General features: G+C 37.1%; 1 long non-coding RNA gene across 2 annotated transcripts in view; it reads right to left on the bottom strand.

Moving 5' to 3' along the window:
• The window catches only part of LOC141570426 (uncharacterized), a 562,080-nt gene that overhangs the window by 272,737 nt on the left and 263,467 nt on the right, over positions 1-25,876 (bottom strand). For both annotated transcript variants that reach the window (XR_012494434.2, XR_016020539.1), the window contains exon 3: positions 7,742-7,833. This is a non-coding gene — a long non-coding RNA (uncharacterized LOC141570426). The remainder of the gene's footprint in view (positions 1-7,741; positions 7,834-25,876) is intronic.

The raw sequence follows: 25,876 nt of genomic DNA, 5'->3' as shown, positions 1-25,876 counted from the left end.
AACATCCTGTGATGTTGTTTAAATTTGAGACTAAACCCAAATAAGTGACTAATCCCTCAAGCTTCTAAATTTTTATTTATTTTTTCCATAGGAATTCTATCCTATTTATTCATCCAGCATAACGAATAAAGATTTCTTCCTGTTTGCATGAATATTATCTAATGTAACCACCAGTTTATTCTAAGAGATCAAAACAGTTTTAAGAAAAATACAATGTTTAAAAATTATGTTTTTCATTGTAGTTTTACCATGTAGTTATGTACTTCCAAATGACATATTGTTACATTTTATATGATTTTGGAATTTGAGATAATATAAATGGAGCTATATTGTATACATTTTTCTATTACTTGCTTTTCACTCAACAGTGTTTTTGAGAATTAGTCACTCTGATGTATGAATCAGTAGTTCACTCTTATTCACTAATGTATGATTTCCATTTATAAATCTACTACAACTTGGTTATCCATGTTTCACCTTCAGAATAGTGATTCCCTTTGATTAAGAGGCAGAAGATACTATAGGAGAGAGACCCAGAGTGAGGAGGGATGGAATATGGATCATGTACTAAACATTTACCATTTCTAAATTGAGTAGAAGTTAATTGTGTTATTCTTTATACACACACACTCATACATACACATGCAGAGAGGGGGGAGGGCGGGATAGAGAGAGAGAGCCAAAAAAATGTATACGCATATTCAGAAAAGAAAAAACTGTACTAAAATTGTAATAATATATACCGATAACAAAAGATGAATACAAGACATGTGTATGCATTTTTGGCACCCCTGGTGTGTAGATAGATAGATAGATAGATAGATAGATAGATAGATAGATAGATAGATAGATAGATAGATAGATAATTCTTTTGTATTTATAAAATATTTTATAATTTCAAAAATTGGAGGGGTTGGGGAGAATGTTGCTCTTTGTTTTCTGACCCAAAAGGCATGGCCATTTCATCAAGGACAAAGCTTCATTTTATATTGGCATGAATGTCACTGGGTGTTGTTCTTTTTTTTAATTGTTTCTTTTTAAAAGACTGACCCAAAGTATATGGAGTTAGTTTCTTTCTCCTTCTTTACCTATGTCATGCCAACCAGATGTGACAAACACATGTGAAACTCATCTGCAGCAGGTTGGCATTTGAACACTCTTCTCTTTACCCCAATAAAATTTCAACCTGCTTACTCTACATATGGCAAAGCCAAGGCACTGAATGGTCACAAACAAACTCTTCCATCAGTAAATATCACTGATGTAAAACTAGCTAATAAATTAAGGCTACAATATAGAAGACATACAAAACATTTGTAAAGCATCAAAATGAGAGTTAGTTGACAAAACAACAGTAGGGAAATTGATAGAGGGGACAGTATTTATGCATTTAATCAATCATTAGATATTTATCAAGTATTTATTATGTGCCAAGCACTGAACAAGGGGCTGAACTCACAAAAATTTGACCCAGGCAAGTATTTCCATTACAGAACTCACTGCATCTTTTTGAATAGCCAGTTTGTCTCAGAGCAGTTGTTTCCTCGGGTAGCGCATGTATCTTACTGCCCAGTGCTTAGCACAGTGGCTGGTTCAGAAAAAGTCTCAGTAAATGTTTATTGAGCCAATCACAAATAAAAACTGCATTGCCCTAGAAATCTATAACTCATGGTTACCTTCCTTTTTTTATTCTTGCAAGATGCATTATTTCTTTATTTTTAGATTTTGCCTTCAGAAGCCCCGAACTCTTCAAGCCAGAGTCCTTACCCCATCTCCCATATTCCCAGTGCTACCACCCTGCACCCCCTCCCCACACACATACTCATACACTCACAGACAAACTCACAGAAAAGATTTTTAAAATTCCAGTCGTGACCACTTAGAGCGATTAATGAGAAACTGGCGTTTAACAATGGAATCTCAGAAAACATTCCAGGGAATTATTTGCTTCACTGTCTCACTCTAAAGACAGCCTACTGTCCCAGCATTCTTGAACACAGAGATTTGAGAGAGTTAACAGACAGTCTGCATCTTTGCTCATTGCACGAATCCACTTGGATAGCGTAGCAGACAGACGATCTTTGTACAGTTGAAGAGGTCAAAGAAATTAGCAAGAAGGGCAGCTGCCTAAGAGGAAGCAAATCAGAGGCAAGGATTTGGAGAACCAGGCTGAAAGGCAGCACCAGGACAAAAGAGAATAACAAGATTGGAAAACTGAGCATGCTTCCTTGTTAAAAAATATTGCAAAGGAGAAAGATTAACATAAAGCCTTGGATTCTAATGGTTCAGGATCTTACGGAGTGTGGGGAAGACTGATAAGGGGTAGGAAGGGGAGATGTTTGAGGGGCAGTGGAGAAGTGTCTCTGTGCTTATTACAGATTTTCTATGGACTGTGTGGAGGAAAAAGGGGCCACATACTAAACCTGACAAGCTCAGGGGAGACCAGCGTGGTGGGTCCTACAAACTTAAAGACTGAAATTAACCACATAGGATGGTCTGAACATAAAAATCCCTAACTAAAAGCGGGTCATGGTGGGTAGTCATGCCCTAGGCCTGTAGCTTCCTTGACAAGGGTCAATCTTTACCTTCTCTGAGCCTGTCTATTGTCTTTTTGCATCTAAGATAATATACCGTTGGAATGTCAGAGTAATCCCTTTATCCAGATCCCTCAGGGCACAACCCGCTGCACCAGAGCAGGAGACCACAGAACCCCTCATTGTTATCTTGTTCTCCGAATACCTTCTCTATGTGCTGTAAATGTTCAATATTAACTATCCTGTACCAACTAATGTAAAAGAACTATGTGTCTCTCTGTTTTACTTTTAACACAATCCCAGAGATTTTTTTGCTTTGCTTTTTCTGCCCCCTTAATCTATCATTAACGGTTTTCATGTAACTCTCCTTAGATCCCCTCTTTTTATTCTAATGTATAAAATAAGCTGCAAAACTGCCATTCTCTGGAGCATTTTCTCAATCCATTGAGATTTTGCTTCCCAGCAATTGTCATCATTTTGGCTCAAACACACTCATTAAAATTCTCTACAAGTTTGGATGTTTTTTACATCAACAACTGCTTATATCCTGATTTATACATTCTCATCAGCCCTTCAAGAAAGAGGGGTCCATACTAGCTGTGGGACTGGTAAAAATACTCTGGATATAAAAATCAGCCATTTACCATTACTGTTCAGAAGACTGGTCATCGGATAATTTCAAACAATGTAGCATTTTCTATAGTCTGCAAAGAACTAAGGAAAATGTCTCAATTTCTAGTTTCCAATCTCTGTTGGTCAAAACCTCAGACCTCAGTCTGGCCTTCAATGATAAACTATTTTGATATATTAAATTTTTATTTATACTAATCTTTTCATTTTAAGTTGATGTCAGTGAATTTGGATATAATTATTAAGGAACATAATTTACCATAAATATCCCTGAACAATCAACAAATGGTTCATTGTGTCTCTGTTTATAAGGTGTTCCCAACCCAACTGCATTATTGACTCTGGAGCCAGAAATCATTTCTTCTATATTCTTCCAACTATACACATCTTTGGATCAAGCTGAAAAAACAATGGGTACTTCTGTGTGATATTTAAAGAACAATCTTGCTGTTCTCATTAGGCCATCAGAGGATATTTTAAGACGTTTTTTACTCTAGGCATAAGAGATTCTGTAACAGAGTGAAATACTCACTCAGCCTCTCTGACACCATCTTGTTCAAGCTTGCATTGTCCCCTGGCCTTCTGCCTAATAGCTCTGCTTTAGACATGTTAATCATTAGCGAAATCTATTTTCCCTTCCCTTGACATAAAAGAAGCCTGAACTCTATACTTTGGTAAGATGGACTTGGGAATCTGCTAGGGCTCCCATCTTCTCAGCACATTCTCGATCAATAAACTTTTCCTTACTCCAAACTGACATTTTGAGTTTTGACCTTTCAAGGCGTCAGGCACACGGCTTCTGGACTAGTAATAATACTTCAAAAAATCATATTTTTCCTAGTTTAATCTAAGAAAGACTCATCAAAATCTAACTAACGTGTGCAGGTTATGCATAGAAGCCTTGCCTTTAGCTGGTAGGCCATCTCCTAATGGCCTCCAAATGGCCACGTCCATATTATTCCCCCAATAGATCACAGAATCAAACCCATAGGAGTTGCTACATACAATGAGCAAATGCCTGTGCAAGTAAAGACTTGGTTTTCTCTCCTTTTCTGCTCCTGAAAATGACCAAAGCACAATCCTCAAAGTCAACATGCCTCACAGGCTTCTTCTATCAGTCCAATTTCTTTGCTTTCTCCTCATTAATTAAACACATATAAATTGAAGTTCTTAGCACGCCAAGCCCTGAGCAAAGGTGTTACAGCTGTTCTCATCACGGAGTTCGAGAAGACAGAAGATGACCAGGCCATTTCAAAGAAATGAGATTAGGATTAAATTAGGAGAAAGCAGAAAGCACAGTGGGTGCTCTTAGAGGCACCAGCTCTGTGGGAAGGTAGTACACGCTGACAAGGAAAAGATGTCATTGATCACTTTGCACTGCCACTAGTTTCCCTGAAAATATTTTGATACTTCACCTGATTTTGGAAGAAAGTGCTGAAATCAGTTTGGGAAGTCATAGTTGGAAGAACTTCGCAACAGGGCTTTGGGCTGCAACGAGGCAGGAAAATCACAGCACAATGCTTCTTTTCCTTTATCAATAAGCTATATAAATGGACAATTATAAAACAATCTATAAATCAGATGTTCTAATGTCTCTATTTGATAGTCTATATGAAATCCAATTCTAATTGAGGTTTATTCCTTTATTCTCTCACCCACAAACAAAAATCAAAGGATTAATGACCTTAAAATTGATCTAAGTGACAGAAAAGGCCTTGAAAAACTCTTTTCTCTCCATAAATCCCCTCATTTACTATTTTAAAAGAGGCCCTTTCTTCCCCTGAATAGGTGAAGGTCCCTGCAAGGCTGTGTCCCTCTTTTGTCTAATGAATTACAGAGAGATGAGCCTTGAAATAAGGACGAGTCATAGCTCACCTGAGCTGTGGCATTAAAGAGAAAAGCTGACTTTTAAAAGGAACGTGTGGAATTTAAAAAAGAAAGAATAAAGGATTTGTGATTTTCCAGGCAGATAGTAGATATTTCTCAGGAAAATAGGCATGGAGTTAGTAAGCAAAGCTTGTGTTTTAACTTTTAACAGTCTTTGTTGACATGGTTTCTCCCATTCAATCTCAAGTAGCTCTAAATACTATAAAGTCAACTCTAATATTTGACTACATATACCTTGATTTCCAGACTTCTAGACAAGCATTTTAGTTGGAATGAAGTCAAGGAAAAAGATATTATGAGGAGAGAACACTTTAATACTGCTTTTTTAAAAACATCATCACAAGACCAATATCAACCAAGTCTAAGTTATTTTAGTATTCCCACTGCCAGGGTCAGAGTTAGTCACTCTTTGGATAATGGGAGAAAATCCCTGGTTCCAAGGGATCAGCTGTAGAATCTGACTGAGGCTGACCTTGGAATCGTTATCCTAATACACAAACCATAAAAAATTTTAAAAATCACAAATTTCTATTGACTGGAAGATACGTGATGTTTTTCATGTCTACGGTAAAATACAAATGAAAAATGCAAGGAGATGTCAGTTTAGATCTCTCTAGGTTGCTTCTGAGTTGGAGCACAGATTTTCCCAAAGGCATTAGTTCTCTATCTACTTAAGTGTTACAAGCTTAAAGAGTCCTTTTAAAAATCATCTCTCACTCTCATGCTTTGTTCCAGAAGGTGCTTTTTATTTCAGTTAGGAACTGTTTTGTCCTTCAGCATGGTCACTGAACGCAGATTGCTATGGATGCTTGTAGCAGAATACAGCCTGTCATTATTTCAGAAATCATCAATAGCTTTCAATTCTGATAAGTATCTGAAGTGGCACTTTACTATCTTGCATTGGACTCAAGGCTACATCCCACTCAATCAACTCTGCTGAAATCCCAGTTTCGTTACCTAAATTTTGGCCACCAAAAACAAAGAAAACTGTTATTTCTAACCTTTTTAGCCCCCTAGAAAATATGCATACAGGGGACTTACATAACATGACTACATATGAATCATCTAAAGATTAGATTTTTTTCAACATTTTACCTGAGCATTTCTCCAATAGACTAAGAAAGCCATCACCCTAGCTATCATTTGCCTTCACTACTGATTTAGGTGAAATTGGAGACTAAAATCGAGCTCTGATTTACACTGGTGCCAACTGTAGTCTCACTGTAACGTTGACAGATGTTTTAGAAACTCATCTTTAGTTAGGAAACGCTTTTCTTCTTAGCTCTTGCTGACAGGTTACAATCAGGCTGCATTCCTTGTCTCTTTTCAATATAAGCAACAGGTATACTAACTTTCTTTGTGCCTAGCAGGAATAATTCATCTTCATTACTCCACAAAGCACTCTATACTTGAACAGTCTACAGTATGACTATATGAAGAAAACAAGCAGAAGGGCAAAGCAGATATCTTCTTAGGAAAAATTGTCTTTTCTCTCGAAAGCATGCAACAGTAGAGTGCTTATGAAATAAAAATATATAAGTGGTCTAAAAATAAGCAAACAGTATCTCTCATGCTAAGGCTTTATTTATCATACTGCTCAGAGAAGACAAAATGTAAAATCGGGGGAAACCTTAAAAAGATGCTGATGAACAAAGAAAGCCCTCTGTGTCCTTCCTTTTACCCACCTCAAGCCTCTGAAGTGTCACCTTGATAAAAGCTAAAGGGAAAAGGCAAGATACAAGAATAACTCAAAAAAGTCCCTCCTTCTACCTGAATCAGTCACTTGAGAAGAAAGGAAAGTGAGATAAAAAGCAGATTAATTAAACAGCACCAAGATAAGCTGAATCCCAGAAAAATAGGAATGTGGCAATGCAGAGGTACTCTTGATAAAAAAAGGAAAGGATTCCAAGTGAAACAAAAAGGTCATCAATTTAGAGTAGTATGTTCTATTTTATGATATGCGACCTTTAATATTGATTACAGTCAAAGCTAGATTCAGAAAAATCATTCATATGAATTTCTATTGGTGCCATGGCACCAATACTGTGATACTGTGTGGCTTCTGTAACTCATTCATTCAGTAGACTTAGATTGAGCTCTGGCTTTAAAGGAAATTAAACAGCTGTGTACCCGGCCCTGTGCTAGGCCCTCGAAATATAAAGATGTGTAAGAGCAAGGCACTACCCATGAAAAGCCAGCGTCTGGGGGAGGAGGGATTTGAATGTCCAGCCAGCCTGTGTATAATGTTTCCAGAGACTCCTAAACCAGTGATACCTAAACTTTCACATGCATATGAATCACTTGAGGATCCTGTGAAAAGGCAATGTCTTACTTAGAAAATTCTGACAAGATCCCAGATGATGTTGATATTATTGTCTTGGACTACACTTTGAGCAGCAGGCCCAAAATCACAGTTGATTTCAGCCATTTCTACAACAAGAAATGTCGTGGGAACCAGAGGGAGTATTTATGTTACTGTGCTGTGTGTGCTACCTGGGCAGGAGGTCTCTATGACCTGTACATACAGAACATGGCGAATGGCTGCTGTCCATCTTCTCTGAAGTCTGAGGGAATCTACTAAATCGTCAGTAACATAAAAGCTGTTGAGTGATGAGATCAAGTTTCCCCTTGATTGGACATCTTGATATACGCTAGAGTTAGTTTTAAAGTAGATGATAGAATTTCCTTACCTGGATTCTAAGGTAAAAAAATATGTAGATTGCTTTTCTCCTGAAGACTGAAATGGTGATTTGGCATTTAATATTCAGCCTGTTCTGACAGTCTATGAAAAACAAAACATATAAAAATAAATTTCAATGTTTGTTCAATACATTCTTATTACAACCATAAAAACAATTAACCAGTGAGATTGAAGATAATTGGCATACTTAACCAAGATCCTTCCTCTCAATGTTCATACCATTAAAAGAAAATAATCTAAGATTCTAGTATCTTGACAAAAGTACCAAGATAATAACTAGATATGAGAATTAGCTTTCTTAAAAATGTGCTTATTTAAATGTTGATTTAAAGCATAAAACGAAAAAAAAAGTCAAAGGAAATCCTTGAGTTTTTACCCTTACAGCTTGCAAACTGAAGAGAATGCAAAGTTATTCACATCTGCTGTGGATTCAACCTCCTCCCGTTTGCAGTAGGACCTCAGTCACTGTCCCATTATCTCCCATCATCCTTTGTATCAAACTTTCACACTCTAACACTTCTTCTCAAGTTAAAAGCAAGCTTATTGCAATTTTATCTTAACAAGTAAAAATTTCTACCCTGTATCCAGATTCCCTTGTAGTGCTGCTACATTTCTCCTCTCTTGGCCACCTTTCTTGAAAGGATCAGTTGCATAGGTATCTCAGTTGTCTTACTTCCATTTATTCTTATTTTTTAACATCTTTTTAAAAAGTATCAGAACACTACTTTTTAAGAGAAATCTTACATAGAACCCTAAGACAAAAAATAGACAAGAGCACAACTTCACTAGTTGAAAGGGGATGGTGAGCACAAAACCCTCCTATTCAATCTTTGATTTTTGCTTGTCCAGGTAGGCACTGGGCCACTTCTAGAAGATCTGAGGCTCTTAATCATTTGATTAACTCACTAATCCCTACCTCTGCCTCTCTCTAGTCCAAGGAAATTGTTAAGAACACCTACCGTGCTTCCCTGAAAATAAGACCTAGCCAGACAATCAGCACTAATGCGTCTTTTGGAGCAAAAATTAATACAAGACCCAGTATTATATTATATTATATTATATTATATATTACATTACATTATATTAAAGACCCAGTCTTATAGTAAAATAAGACCGGGTCTTATATTAATTTTTGCTCCAAAATACGCATTAGACCCGATTGTTCACTTTCCGAGAAATATGACAGGAGCTCTTAAAATCAATAGCACTTTCCAGTCGGTGTCTTACTTGATTCTGCAAAGTATTTGATACTATAGACAAGTGTGCAACTATCTACAATTCCTACATATTTGATTCTCTCTCTTCAGTGCCTTTGCACATTCTGCTTCCTCTGTTCGAATCCTCCATTGTCTTTCCATTTCACCTAGATTAGAAGCCCAGTTGGTTTTCATTACCCATAAACCCCTCTTCAATCTGCAAGCCAGTCCCCTCTTCTCTGACCAGATCGCCTCTGCTCTTACGATATTCTAGCGCCACCACCTGCCTTTGTGTCCCACGTTTACTACAAGTAAACACCTTACCTTGTTGCATTATTTTACTAAGAGTTTGTTTCCCTGTTAGATATATAGCTATTGTTTTCTACTAAGTGCTTTTCAAAAGTAGAGGAATTGTATAATCAACCCACTGAAAGCTTGCTTTCTCAGTTCATATGCAGAATATTATTTTATTTGGAACTGTGAGACAGTGTCTGGGCTGTGTCTAGACTGGAAATGGATCCAATGTAGCAAACACTTCAAACTTAGTAATAGTCTACTGTAGCATGAAAAAAGTAAAATGCAACAAGAATTTGTTGAGCACGCCTATGGGTTGGTTATATGGGAGCTGCAAGGCAAGAGGAGAATACAACACACTTTCCTAACTAAAAATGATTATGGTTGAGTTAATGGTTGGCAATTCAAATTGAGGTGTATTATATCAATTACATGCTGATTAAAGAAAAAATACTGAAAGAATTGGGGTTTTTCTCCCCCTTAAATTTGAGTTTCTGTCATACTAACTTCATTTTTCAGCAAAGATATTCTTGTGCCTCAGAGAAAGAAAAATCAACAGTACTGGATCCTCACTCTCATTCCAATATTCACAATTCTGGAGTAATTTCATTTTATTTTATTAGGTTATATATGTGTAGGTGTGTGTGTGTGTGTGTGTGTGTGTGTGTGTGTGTGTGTGTGTGTGTGTTAAAATTAAGTTAAAAAAATAAGTTTGCAGTATTTACATGGTATTAAATTGTAAAATCCTAGCTCACCTCTACCTCCTGCTCTTTTTGTTCTCACATTGTAAGTGAAATTGTTCACCAACTGAATCCAATGGAATAATAATTGTATTTGCTTAAACAGAAGTAGGTCAAAGCCACTCTAAACAGAAAAATAAAGAGGCTGCTAACAGAGGCTGAAGCATAACATCATAGGTATACATTTCTAAGCCTAGATTTTTAAGGATAAGAAAGAAGTAAGCTTCTATATACTTTCTAGGGCTGTAAATTAATGCTCGAGAGTTCTGTACACTAGGGGAGCTTGTGGTTTCTCAGATTATGTGTAGTAGTACCAGACTCACATCTTGCTGATACTATTCCCTCTGTTAATCCAGGGGGAAATGTGCTGTCAAAAGTAAATCAAGTCAGTAGCTTGTGATGTACTCAATACTTGTAATTTTGAGTATAAAATTCCTCCAGTAGTACCCAAACCTCAAAACAAATACAACATTTCATGTAATGGATCTCAGATACAGTGGACTCTTCTGGTTATTTCAGTCCCAAATAATTGTACTTTATTCTGGCTTTAAATATAATCATGAACTTACAATAGTTTCCTCGCGTGTCTTTGTCACTTTCACAACTATAGACTTTTTTTATAGTTTCTTTTGTTTTGTTCTTTTTGTTTGATTGTTACTTTTTCCAGTCAAGTGCCAAGGGTCTTGACATTTCTCCCATGGACCACTCTGTGGTTTTCTCCAGAAATGTTACAAAGATATTTTCTATCACATTTGAAAAATGAACAAGCTCAACTGTCCTACTCACTTGCACTTGGCTTCACATTTGGTTAGAGCATTGCTCCTCTTGTCCGCTCTTGCTTCCCCCGCCCCTATCACTGGCTGTTCTAATCTGTAACTCAACCCCACCAACTTCCTGGGTCAATCAACATTCAAACTACAGTATGGAGTTTACCAGCAATCTTAGTCCACCAACAAATGGGCTCAAGAATTTGTCTTTCTCTGCCATGCATTTCACTCTTGAGTTGCTTCGAAGCTCCAGGTATCTGCAGACTCACTCATTTGCCATTAGTCCCAACCTACTGTGGCATTAGTGCAGGCATGAGTTTCTATGCATGGCTCTCCCATATCCTCCTAGTCCTGTGGCCCTACAAAAATTTACTGGTTGCTTGACAAACTCTGACACACAGCCTAGCTCTTGCCTGTCCCTTTCTCTGGAGGGCTGGACCTTATTCACTGTACTTCTATCTACTTCACAGACCCCATCTATAAATGGACGATTGTGTTAAAACATGCCACCATAGTCTATGTGATATAAATTCCAGTGAATAGACTGAACATCCCTATACATTAGAAATGAAAAGTTGCTGTAACCAGGCCCAGGTTAAAGACACCCCTTAAACACGCTACACTGGAGCACTGGCTACCCACTGCAGTGATCGCCTTTACATCTGATCAAATTCTCCAATCCTCCATTCTCAAAAGTGCTAAGCATCTTCAGCAGTGTCCAGCCTGATTCTGAGAGCCTATCACACTTCAACCTCAAGTCCTTCAGAAACACAGAAATATGAGATGCTGCCTCTAACCTCAAATGGGACACAACTCACGCTTGTAGAACTAACAGAAAACACATTGGGTGGCTGCCGTTCCTTCTACTTTAGGTTCTGCTGACTGAGAAGCTTTAGTACCCATGGGAAGAATACCTTCTCTAGGGAACACAAATATGATTCTATTGATTTTAGATCTTGAGAAAACCATTTGTATATTTTGGGCATTCCCTGGTATTGGGATCATTAGTAAAAATAGAAAAAGAAGGCTGCATATTTGCCTGATCCTGACTATCTAGGGGAAATAGGGTGACTGTACACCAAGGGGATATAGGAAGAATGTGGATGGAAACTAGACAGGCCTTTTCACACTTACCTATAGAGAAAAGAAAAAGAAAAAAAGACAACCCCAGCAATTCCAAAGAGGTGCTACAAGCAGGGGTTAGATCCTTAAGGAATCAAAATTCCTGAGTGAAATCAAATATTAAATGAATAGTAGAGGAAAATTTTTTATCTATAATCTAATGTCATAATTGTCTACTTACATTCTTTTCCTTACATCAGACTTAAACATTTATGTATTTCAACTAAGTTTCTTTTTCTCTCACCATTTTATACAGAGCGTGTTGGTAGTAACTTTTTTATTTAGTCCGTAGGTTATAGAATATGGACACATGATTGTGACAAAACCAGAGGAAGACTGGGCGTTTCCCAGAGATCCTGAACTAGGAGTTTCATACATTAGTTGATAAGGCTCTGGGTTTCCTCATTTTGGGGGAGGAGGTAACTGTACCTTGACTGTCAAGGTTTATCTTTGCTATGATAGGCTGGAACCAATGTTTGCTATTGAAAATACATACAAAAGATATCCAAAGTGCCGGACTGCATAAAAATCATATTTTTTGGCTACTACATATTCTTCTGTTGCGGGATTCTCCAATATAAATCTTAGGAAGATACAGGGCCTGTCTCCCTCTACAGAAGCTCAAAGAATTCAGCCTGGCCTTTGAATTGAGAGTTAGAGACACATAGAAGACAGGACTAGAAAAATGCCAATGAGATTGGGTGCTGCCCAGTTCTGATGGCTGCTGCAGGCACACATTGTAGCATTTAGCATTTGGTGGAGCTCGTAGAAGTTTTGTCAAGTGTTTCCAGGTATGTTTTGGGCTGCCTCTGTACCCAGTTCTCCAGTCTTTTTTGTGATATGTAAAGTACTTTATTATATTTTCATAAATCTGTTTTCCACTTAAATCCAGCAAAATCAGTTTCTGTGGAGACCATAAAATCTATCTGGTCATCCTCCTGAGTGCCAGCAAGGCTCTACTTGAAATCACTGACTTGGGTCATTTGTTCCATGCCTTACTTCCTAAAGAATAAGATCTAGTTTCTGTTTCTTGTGGCTTTTAATGTCACCAATTGTCTAATTGCTGTTCTCCTTCCCCATTCCTCACCCCGAATAATAATGGCTTCCCCAAATAATAATCCTATGATTATATTTCAATTTGAAAAGAATCATAGTATACAGTATCACTGAAATTATATGCCTCACTTGAGTTTTGAATTTGTTTTGCTCATGACAGATGTTGGTCATTATTTACGTAAAGAACTATGCATCTCCCAGAAACATACAGAATGTATGATATACACATCTGTTATTAAAAATCATGACATCTCTTAAAGAAATGAAACAAAATTCAATTGCAGAGTGAAGAGTGGGTCTTAGACTGGAACAATACAATATCAAATTTACTTTGTATTATATAATAAGTGGTATGTGAAGAACAATATTTATATAGACTTTTTATATGTTATGGTGAATAGTGGTATATAAAGTTAAAAGGCTACAAGTTAGCATACAACTGGGATAAATGTACAGCTTTCATTAAAAAGAAAATTTTCTGGATAACTAAAGATTACCCCTTTAACCACCAAATATTTTCTGTTTCTTGTGGCTTGAGAAGAAACAGAAAATAGTTGGTGGTTAAAGGGGTAATCTTTTAACCACCTTTAACAAACTTTTAACTCTTTTTCATGAAAAAAAAAATCTTTCAAAAATATATTATACAATTTCCCTGCCTTCCTAATTAGATTATATAACACAGAATGTAAACTGTTCTTTATGAAAAGGATCATTTTCATAAACATCACTTATTAAACCATGTTAAAGGGCTATTAAACTATATGAAGCTGTTTTCTACAAGCTGCTGAACTTCTACTTCACTTTAATGCCTTGAGTTTGACATAAAACTTGAAACTCTTACCTGCCCTGCAAGCCCCTTATGATGGAGTCCCTGCCTGCATTTGCATCCTCCTCCCAAGCCACTCTTCGTCGTGCTTATGATATGCTGGACATTTTCTCTAAGCTCTTTCACACCCAGAGACTTCCTATGCTGTTCCTTCTGCTGAAACCTCCTCCAGGTTTCACCTGGCAACTGCTGCTCATCCTACAGATCTCGTCTTAAATGTTACTTCCTCAGAAAACCTTTCCTTACCCCAGAGCCTAGCACAGTGCATATAGTAGACTTTCAGTAAGTGTCTGTGGAATTAATGAGTCACATATCAAAAAAAGTGGATTCCACAAATATTATGGAATAATAGTACCATAGGGCTTTTTGTTTGTAGCAATATTTAAAATCTAAATCTTTCTAAAAACTAAAACAAATACTTATGGAATATATTTAACAGCAAAAGTATAAAGTAAATAGAAATTATAGCTAGTGATCAATTAAACAATGAATATGCAGACATCCACATTCCTTTTTCTTTTCTTCTGTTGTTAAGATAATATATTGACTGAAACTGCTGTACAGATATCAGCCAGAGGAAGGGAAACAAATGGTCACATCTGCATCTGACTTACAGTGTTTAAATAGGGCTTAGAGATTCCCTATGGATGTCAGAGATCCATGCTATCCCCTATCTCCCATTTCTATGGAATTTCTATTCTAATTTGTATTCTTAAAAAGGAAGAGACAACATAATATTACAAAATTGTGATATCCAGGTACAATAGAGTAATAGTAAACAGATGGCAAAATTTGGGAATATTTATGATATAATATTTTAGTCAAGAAAACATAGGTGTAGCGATCACAAGACCTGTGTTCTAGTCCCATTTCTTCTAACTTGCTGTGTGAATTATATGATCAGTGTTCATTTCCTCAAAAATAATTTCTTAAGGTATATGGCCTAGGGCTAAGAACTGTGTATGTATTTGTGTAGAGAGTGAGGCCAGGTACTGTGGAGGAAATCATATATGTATATACCATAAATGAAACAGCCTTTTGCCTTAAGTGGTTCATAGCTACTATGAAAAACTTGAAGCAGGCACATAAACAAAAGCTAAATTTTGTGGCTCAGACTCCATGCATAGTAGGAGTTCAAAGAAGGGCGAAATGAATGTGGGCTGGGGTTGCTTAGGAAACTTGAGGGAGGGAGCTCAAGAAGATGTTAAATGCTGTTGCAAAGGACTGAAGATACTCATATAACTTGTCACTAAAAAATAAAACCCCTCTTCCCAAAAGGTTAAATTCTTTTTCCATTTGAGCAGCTCTGGAAACATACAAGAATTCCTGAAGAAGGAAGCCTCTTGTCTAGCCAGCCAATTTAGTGGAATCAAGTCTGGGAATGAATGAGTTACAGATGTCACAGCAGCTCTTTTTCATATGCATCCTTCTTGGAGAGGACGGAAAAGGAACCAGGTCTTAGAGAGACAACTGAAGTTAGCTGGGCAGCAAAGGGAGCAGAGTGAGTGTGAAGACATGGTAGCAGTTAGTGCCCTGTATGTGCAGAACAGGGAAGAGGCTGGCCAGTCTAGAATATAGACTGTTGTGTTGGGGGGTAGTGAGGAGATGATTGGAAAACCACACGAGACCACGAATTTGATCTAATTAGAATTAGAAGAAAAGCCAAAACTTCTAGGAGTATAGACTGATTCCAGGGCTGAGGCAGAGGAAGTATAAGTTGAGCCCTGAATTCCATGCTGCACTAAGAAGTGAGGAGCTGCTCAAAAAAATGACAGGAATGTGTCAAATGCATCTAGGAAAAGAGCGTGAAATAGTCTGAAACAACCTGAGCATCAGAAAATAATACTGTCGGTAACAGATTATAGCTACCTGAATGAAAAAAACTTCTGAGTCTATACTGATGTAAATAAACAAATGAATAAACAGGTAGTATATGGAGGGAAGGGAAAATTCTTCCTTGAAGTATAATGCCAACTAATAAATACAGAGAATACGATGAAGCTGAAAAATCATTAATAAGTAATAGATGAAGGTTTGATAAGAGGGGGTGTTCATATACTCTCAAAATGTTTCCACAAATTACTTATTAATTGCAAAGCAAAAAATAGTAACTTGACAAAGGAAACATCCGGAAAACATTTCACCTCAATCAAGGAATCAAAGTCAACATCACCAATATTAGGACACATGGACATTATGTGACTCTTGAAATGATATACTGAAAAGGAAAAAACCTTTTACTGATATCCCTGTCAAAATACATTGCCTAAATCTATTGTGAGTAAACAGTTGCCCAAGGTCAACTGTTTCAGGTAAAAGGAGACTAAAGAGACATGAGAACTAGATGCAATACATGATGCTGGACGGGATCCTGAACCAGGGAAAAAACAAAAGAAAAAGCTATAAAGAATATTAGTGGGCCAATTGATAACTCTCGAATATGAAGTATAGATAATAGTATTACATCCACGTTAAATTTCCTGATATCAATAACTCTATTGTGGTTATCTAAGAGAATATTCTTGTTCTTGGGAATTACACATTTAAGCATTTAAGAGTAAAAGGGAATGATGCCTTCCACTTATTCTTGGGGAAAAAAGTGTATACGAGGTCTGACACTTAAGTTCGCGAGATAATCCTAGAAAAAGTGCTACATCCCTCATTGCTGAATATCACTACAGTCACCTTTGAAGTACTCCCTTGGGGAGCTATGCACTGACGCCAGTGCCTAGTCTACCCTTCAAAGCAATTTTGGAACTCTTTTTCTGGAATGGCCATCAGAGCTGTCATTGTATTACCCTTGATGTCCTGAATGTCATCAAAATGTCTTCCTTTCATTATTTCCTCTATCTTTGGGTAAAGAAAAAGTCATTGGGGGCCAGATCAGGTGAGTAGGGAGGGTGTTCCAATACAGTTATTTGTTTACTGGCTACAAACTCCCTCACAGACAGTGCCGTGTAAGCTGGTGCATTGTCATGATGCAAGGACCATGAATTGTTGGCGAAAAATTCAGATTGTCTAACTTTTTCATGCAGCCTTTTCAGCACTTCCAAATAGTAAACTTTGTTAACTGTTTGTCCAGTCGGTACAAATTCGTAATGAATAATCCCTCTGATACCAAAAAGGTTAGCAACATCGTTGCAACAAGTTTGCAAACTTAATTGTCAGACCTTGTATGTGTGTGTATAGGAGAGATGGATCCAAATGTAAATTATATCAAAGTAAAAAGTCATACATAAAAATAAAAAATAAAATCCAAAGCAATATTTAATTATATGTATTTGGATGTGATAGGTCATTTATATGCCTATAAGAACAAAAACCAATATCTAAACTCTAAGCTTCCTCTTTATATAATAGAAAACTTTGTTACTTCCTAGATTCTACTGAAGAAAATGGCAAAATGCAAGAAAAAGGAGTTCAAATTTAAAACAGTACAGTTTTGTCAAAAGTACTTCCTCTGGAAAACCTGATGGTTGGGACATAAGGAAGGCACCCTTCCTGCTTAACCAGAGCAGAGGAAGCAGACTTAGCCCAGATGAACAGACTCAGTATTCTCCCCATGCCAAATCCTCATCCTGTTGCATGCTCCATCTGAGGTTACTTTATGAAGCTTCTGCCTAAGGGTAAAATAAGTGAAATTTTTCTATCACAGAGAGTTTGGGCCTGTAACACCTACAATCTTTATATTGAGCCCTACCACGAAGCCCACAAGAACAACATCTGGCAATTCTGAGCATTTTATGGGGTTTAGAATTATTTTTCTGCCCAAGGTCAAGTTTCCATATATCCTGAGTGAGCCTCCTCAGCTAACCACATGCCCTCTCATTTGTGGCTTCCTCCTTGATTCTTCATCATAACTTCTTAAGCTAAGCCTTCAAGCTGAGTTTCTGCCCTATTTCCTTACTGCTCTCTAATTTCATTAGGGACAAGAATCCATCCTTTCTGTCTAGGACCATGACAATCTATTAGATCTGCTAACTCCCTTCTTCTGACTCAAATAACCAGATTCTCTTCTTTTACTTCCTTTCATTGACTAGGAAAATTCTTCAACCAAGAAAGTCTTCCCTGGAATTATGATTCCATGACCCCTGACTCTTAGGAGCTTTAGGTCTATAGGTATTTGTGAGCTCAGGTTGTGGCATGCTACCTCTCTCTGAGACAAGAATAAACCTTCCAGAATAACCTGAAAATTTTTTGAAACCTTCAGAAAGGAGGGTGGGGGGTGGGAGATGAGGGTAAGGGGGATCAAATATATGGTGATGGAAGGAGAACTGACTCTGGGTGGTGAACACACAATGGGATTTATAGATGATGTAATACAGAATTGTACACCTGAAATCTATGTAATTTTACTAACAATTGTCACCCCAATAAATTAAAAAAATTTTTTTTTTCTAAATATTCTCTGGTAGTTTTCCAGGGACATGATTACATCACCTTTAAATAGAGAATGTTTTACTTATTTTCTAATTCTATGCCTCTCATTGACTTCTCCTGTCTAATTCATTGGTTAATTCCTCCAGTTCAATGCTACTTAATAGTGGAGATACTAAACAATTTAGAGAAAATATTTGCAAATTAAATTACAAATAAAGTGCCATTATACCCAATATACAAACAAAACAAAACAAAAACCTTAAAATTAGTACAAATAAAACAAAACATAAAAAGAGAAAAATGGGCAAAGATATGAACAAATGGTGGGAAAGAGAGACAGATATAAAAATAGATATAAATGTGTGAAAGGATTTAGAAGTGATTACGCTCCAGTTGAAATGATCACATCTCTTTAAATAAATGGCCAATTCCAGGGTTGAGGCAGGGATATTAGAAAATGAACTTGAAACATCTTGTTGTACCAGAAAATAAAGAACTACTAACAGAAACATGAGGACATACCGAAAAGATACAGGAACAAGTCTGAAAGACTTCCACTCACCAAAGCTAATTTGGACGTCAAAATAAATAATAGTAAAGTATTAAAATCTATTGAATGAAGCAATAATCCATTGAGTCCATCTGTCGTAAACAAACTAATGGGAAAAAATAAATCTCTTCCTAAGAGTAGAAAGGCAGCTAATAAATATGGAAGAAATTTTAAGATTAGAAAATCGCCATTTAGCAATCACAAAAATCGATTCAGGCAAGAATCTCCAATGGGTACTAACACTCATAGTGAAATTTTGAGGAGTATTAGGATATTTACATAGTTTCAACTATATCCCCATAGATATATATCAATCACAAAAGGGGAAATAGTAATTTTGCAGTGGAGAAATCGGACAGATAGCATTTTAAGTAATCAATCTTAATAATGGCAGGAATGGGACAAAACACCCTTTTGATAGGGTGCATTGAGAAAAACCATTACTTCTGGACTGTGACTGCCCACAGCACTTCCAATCACAGGGAAACACCAACAAATCCAAATAAAGGGACAGTCTACAAAATACTTGGATTATGCTTTTTTGAAAACTAAAAAAGGTTCAGATTAATAGGAACTAAGAGATGTGACAACGAATGCAACATGTGATCTTGGATTTTCTTTTGCTAGAATGAACATTACTGTGACAATTAGCAAAATCAAAATAAGGACTGCAGATCATATAATAATGTATTAATATTTAATGTTCTGATTTTGATAAAGGTGTTATGGTTATTTATTTTTTTAAAAGTAAAATGCAGGTTAAACTAGTTAGGGATAAAAAAAAAGCATCTTATCTGTAGTTTACTGGAAAACAGTTCAGGAAAAGAGCATATATAGATGACTGATGATGAAGAAGAGATAGAGAGATACATAGATGTATGTATTAAAAAGTTAAATATTGACACATGGAGAATCTAGGTACATAATTCTTTATGCTACTCTCACAACCTTTTGTAAATCTGAAAATATGTCAAAGTATTTTTCCTAACTCACCTTGGCTAGACAAGAACATATATGCAGAATGTTACCTCTGTCACCTCTGCGACTTAGAGAAGCATTTCCCACAGCCCAGCTGTCCTCACTCCTATTCTGGCACATGAGTAGAGTAGACATAGAACCGGAAGCCAGGAAATTTAATATGGACTTGGCTTCTAACTCTGTTTCTTGGGCAAGCCATTTGTCATCTCTGAACTTCAGAGTTCTGACGTGAAAGAAGGGTCAAACAAGATGATCTCCCAAATATCAAACACATTTTGGAAATGTACTGTTAGAATTGCATGTTGAACAAAATACCTTCTCTCCTGGAAATAGTTTAATGCAGAAAACAGACCAAAAAACATAAATTATTTAGGTATATAAAATTCTGAAAGTAAATACATAAAACAGAAGTCTGGGAACATAAATCAAAGAGATCTGAGTCTTGGGAGAGCAGGCAATGATTTCCTAAATAAAATCACAATTAAGCTGAGACCTGAATGCAGGATCGTGGCTAGCTGGTGGAAAGAGTGATGGGGTGAAGAGTATTCCAGGAAAAGGAACTGTATGTGCAAGATCAGAGGGAGAAGATTGTTTGGCATCTCCAAGGAATTGAAGGAAATCCAGATGTCTAAGGAATAGGGAGAGAGATGTCTCAGGCCAGTGGTGGAATATTGGATGGAGATGGGGGCGGGGGGTGGGGAGGGCCCAGGTGGTGAATGCTATCACAGGAATATTAAAATGTCTTTTTAACCTGTGATTCTGTTTAAGAGATATTTATATACAGATGTTTGACATTAAAAAGGAATCCAAATTCCATAAGTCCACTGTAATATGACTCAGTACTTGAGTGTCTGGCTCATAATAGTTACTCAGAAATACTTATTGAATGTCAAGTATATTCATTATTCTATAGCTCATCAGCTTAACAACTACATCTGACAAAAGCTTGCTATGTCAAAGAAGGCCTGGAAGTAGTCATAACATTACCATCCTTTCCATTAGGGGCTGGTACAAGCAAGTCTTGACACTGGTAGAGAAGTTCATCAACAGTGACAGAAAGGGAAACATCCTCAGAATCGAATGCTTGGTGACTGCAAAATCATTGAAAGCCATAACCAGCTAAGCTCTGAAATAAATACTGAATAATTGTCTCTTAGCTGGGCGACTGACCATACCATCTAATAAGTCCTGTCTATAAATTAGAAATGTAGATGAGCCCATGGAAAGTTATATTATGATTTCTAAAACTTCTCTAGAACAAATCTCACCCCCTTTAGAGCTTATGTAACCATGATTGTAAGAGAGCATGTGTCCACCGTGAAGGATCAACAAGAAACTCATGCTCTTATAAAATGGGGACCAAAAGGGACAATCACCTTATATCAGCCTATGCTAAAATGATTGGGTTTTATGGCCTTTTAGTAAGAGGCTGTGTGTGGATTTTGATCCTCTCCAAAGGCCAATAAGGCCTAATACACTGTTGTGTTCCATCAAAGCAAATTAACAGCACAAAGCCCACGCACCGTATCGACTCTCACCAAAATGCAGTGACTGTGTGCGTGGCCGTGGAGGAGGGTTTCATGTGGAAAACAGCAGGGGCCTGACACGTCTACAAACCAGGCTTACTGGATGTGCTTTGTACAGCAACTAACATGGTTGAGTGTCTGGGGGACCTAATAAAAATGCTGTAGAATAGTCCTCCTGCCCAGGGATCATAGCAAAGCGGAAATGCATCCTAGGATAGTGAAAGAAATGTATCTGCTCCAGGCACAGCTCCCCAGAGCTAGCGGTGAAGTAAGAGCAGAATCGCCATGGATCAGACTTGTGTCAGGACACCCCTGCATGCCCTGAGACAGGTTGCTTCAAGTAGCAATTCAGTTCATGGGGACGGGAGGTGGGGGGGGGGGGGGGACGGTGTGTGCGAATCTAGCTCTTGATGGCAATTTTGCCATATACTCTCTCTGAATCAAAGTCCAGTTTATTAGTTCAGTGTGTAAAACACTCCATAATCTGGCTTGAGCTTCCCTTTTCAGTACTTAGCCCTTACAATTCTTCAGCCAAACTAACCACACTTTCTCAGTCCTGTTCCTCCGCACCCAAGTGCCTTAGGCATAGAATGACCTCCTCCCATGTTGATGTGACCCAACTGCTTTCCGACATCAGAAGAAAAGCAGCTGTCCCACAGAGCCTCTCTCATGTCCACACTTCTGCCTCCTCGGCTTCTACAATCCCTTAGCTCCCTTCATTCTACTCCAAATTTGTATTCTTTTATGTCAGGTACCGAGCTAGCATTGCTTCATTTAACAACCACAAAATGATCTCTGCTTTGTGAGAGAGAAAAATGAAGCAAAAAGCAGTTAAAAGTTTTTCCCAAGCTAAGTTGCTCACTGTAACGCAGGACGTAGCAAATAACTACAGTTTGGCAAATGTATGATTTTTAAATGCAATATTTGCAATAAATGAAAAATTGATAACACAATCCAGCTAGGACTTTTTGTGTATTTTTAACCCACACCAGAAGTTAGCAACATTATAAATATACTTCAGTGGAGTATATAACTCGCACATCCATTGATTTCCCAAGTACAACATCATTTGTACATTTATAGGATTTCTTTTTTAATAAGCAAAGCAAGAAGCTTTGTAAAAGAGAAATGAAGGGGATGCTTAAGTGGTTTTCTTATTTAGAAAAACAAGTACTGCTGCCATAATAAATCTGATATCTATGAAACCAAGGTCAAAGTTTCTCTATATTTTTTTCCTCTTCATCTTTGAACTAGTAGGAAGGCAGTCTTTCCAGAACATGGACAAAGGCCATGTCTGTGATATCAACATCTCCAAACCATTTTCTACAAACAAATAATTACTGAGCTGAAGAAAAAATCATTTGGAGAAAACTGGCAACCGTGATGATACACGACGGAAGGAACTGCAAAGTCAGCTCCACAGACTCTGCTGATAGAGAGAACTCAACACTAATTAGCACAAGAAAGAGTAAAGACTGATATGTTGCAGCCACACTTTGCCCTAGAAAACCAGGGAATTTCCAAAAATATATCCCTAAATGCACATCCTCATGAAATCCTCATCTCCTATGGTCACTCCCAAACGAGCCTGGGGCCCCCTCCCAGAGCCTACCTGGCACCTGAGGTTGGGTTTCCCTGAAAGCAGAGGAACCATGACTGGAAGTCAGAAAATCCCACCCCTAGAGTGGGCCAAGAGAGCAGTTACTTAGAACAATGGGGGTAAATGATGAAAAGAATGGAAAGGGAAAGACAAAAATCCTAATTTTGAATTGCCAAGTGTGCAGGATTCCTCCATCACGTAGAGGCAATTTGTGGTTTCATGACAATCCAACTGTGTCATATGTGGGGTGCATGCTGGCTCTCTTCTCAAACCACTCTAGTAATAAATGGCATAGGTAAATCTTTCTGTCTCATCCTAGTTAAGTCACACAAATATGGTGACAGCCAGCTGGGGAAGGGAAATCTTCCTTTGAGGTGAGGATGTTAGCACACTGGGAATTCTGATACATCTTAGAGACCAGAAATTGTTTTCTTTCATAAAAAGAAATTACACATGAGAGAGTTTGGTGAGCTGTTTCCTTCATGTTGGCACCCTGGATGGGGTACTGCCTGAGGGAGGGTAGCACTGCTAACATTTGGTGTCCAGCCCTGCCATGCTGTAAAGATTTTGTAACTCCTCACCTCAGGATTCATAGATCTACCTTCCTTAGAAAAGTCCACAAATGAAGTTGTGGAGAAAAATAAGTGGTATCAGCATTCTTCATGAAGTTGTAGCTGTCTTCTGACGCTTATTATTTCATGTGACACCAGTCTACCCGGGACCCTGTGGGTTTCTCTTAGAATCAGTACCCTTTCTTCATTCTAAAAGGACCAAGAACCATTCTATCCTTTCTAATTTTTATGAAATTTCCACAGCCCACTCAGAAACAGCTCTCCTTGCTAAAAATGATCTAACTGATCCCATCCAGCATTTCTGAATAATCTTCCATGAGCCTCTAAATATACCACAAAATTAGGAGTGCAGACTGGCAATTATGACTAACCTTCCCACAGCTAATGGCTTTTATGTATATAGCTGATTGTCTGGGTGAAGAATGTTCCTTCAAACTAGAACCTTCAGGAATTATTAACAAAGCCCATTAAGTCCATCCATATACTGCAAAATAAAGCCTCTGGAGAATAAAGCATAAAATTAGAACATGTTGCACTCCCCTGCAACACCGTCTTCTGTTGAGCTTCCGTGCATATAAAAAATGGCCTACATGATTTACTATTCATCTTGGGGACTTAGAAAGCAAAGTGGGGTATACTTAACTGTGAACTCTTTCAGATCAGATGCCTTTTGTTAGATCTCCAGTGTCAAGTACAAGGCCTGACACAAATAAGACAAGAAGTAAATGTTAGAGTGAGTCTGTTCACAAGAAAGATAAAGGAGAAAGTGTGAAATAATATGTTTTAGAAATGCTGTCAGTTAAAAATTGAATTAGTTTTAGAATCAAGGGTTATTTTCAATGTTATTATATAGAAGAGCAGTTTTAAAAAGAGCTGAAACAGGCCTGGATAATGAGGGAGATTGGATTATTAACCCAGTGTATCCAATCAGAAGGGCTTAATTACAGAGGAGACTAGGAATTACAATGAGTGGCTTACTGAGTTTTTAAGCAGTAATCATGAAAATTAAAGGACTCATGAAGTCGGTACATGACCAACAAACTTACACTTATGAGTAGAACAACCAAGATATCAATCATACTCTATACAATGCCCAAGATCTAATGAAAACTCTAAGATATCTAGACATTTGAAGACTGCAATAAGGGACCCCTAGAAAGAACATTTTTAAAGAAATAGTACATCATGTTGAGTTGAAGTCCAAGCAGTCTCATAATTAACTACATTAGTATAAGAAGGATTAATGTGGCAAATGTTAGTATAAATGCAATTATATTTATTTATTTTTTAAAAATCACTGAACTGAACCCGTTGCCTATTTGTCCTAAGCCTTCTCATGGATTCAGCATTACCAAAGTAAGTTCTTGTTTTTTCCCTTGGATTTGATTTGACTTTGACAAAGTTTTTAAATATGGCAATTAATATATTACAGATAGCTATTTAAATCCTAGGAGACATAATTTATATTTAGAGATATTTCCCTATCCTAGTAAGTATAATCTAAAAATTTCCCAACTAGACATTAGGGAAAATAGTTTCTAAATCATTTAATTAAGGAAAGCAAAAGACCACACACAGAAATAATTCTCAATGATTTTTTTTCTTTTACTGAAGTATGTTCAAAGCTCATTTCAAAACTGCCAAAAAAACTAGGCTAGTCCATAAAACTCTATACAAATACAAGCCACATCATAAATAACAGGGTCCCATCAGATAACTTAAGTGTACCATAATGCTAAATGACAAGACCCACTGATAAAAAGACACAAATTTGCTCTTATCTCTGTTCCCAAGAAATCTTTTGACAGCATGCATTGAAAGTTTTTATTTCTGACCCCAGAAAGAATAAGAACCACAAGAATTTATGTCAGGAATACAGCACAAGCTTCTCTGAAAGCTCATAAGTAATCTATATGTTTATTCTGTTCCTCATTTCAAAGAGAACTACTTCTCATTTTACAGGGCTCCTAGAAATATTTATAGGAAACATTAAAAAAAAAAAAAAAAAAGCAACCATGAGAACAAATATGGCTACCTAGCTTACTGCAATTCTATGCAAATGATATTTGATACACACTCTCAAAGCCACTGCAGATATTTATCAGCAAAAATATATCATTTCAACCAAATTCCCCTTATCTTCTAAATCTCCTTGGAGTTCTATAGAAACAATTATCATTAACAAAATTTGACAGAGGAAGGGAAGTTCCATGTGGCAAATGAGTTAAAGTGATATCTCAAAGTTACTAAGGAAATCTCTAGGAAATATATCTAGGATGCTAGACTCTTGATTCTTAAATCTAACTCTTTGACCATCAGAATTTGAATTAACAGACCCCAAAATGAACTCAAATCCTAATAATTGAAAAGTTGAAAGCCAGGTAGAGAAAGGAAAATGATTTCCAAACAATAACCACATAAGTTTTGGTGATTCTCAAACTATAATTTGTTTAAAACTGAGTATAAACACATCATTAATTTAAAAACAAGGTATTTTTAAAAGGGCACTATCCTCCC

Source organism: Rhinolophus sinicus, chromosome 3, assembly GCF_057876585.1.
Source record: "Rhinolophus sinicus isolate RSI-liver-muscle chromosome 3, RSI-T2T, whole genome shotgun sequence".
Classification (NCBI taxonomy): Eukaryota; Metazoa; Chordata; class Mammalia; order Chiroptera; family Rhinolophidae; genus Rhinolophus; species Rhinolophus sinicus.
The sequence above is the reverse complement of the archived record's forward strand: the minus strand, read 5'-3'. Positions and strand labels throughout refer to the sequence as shown.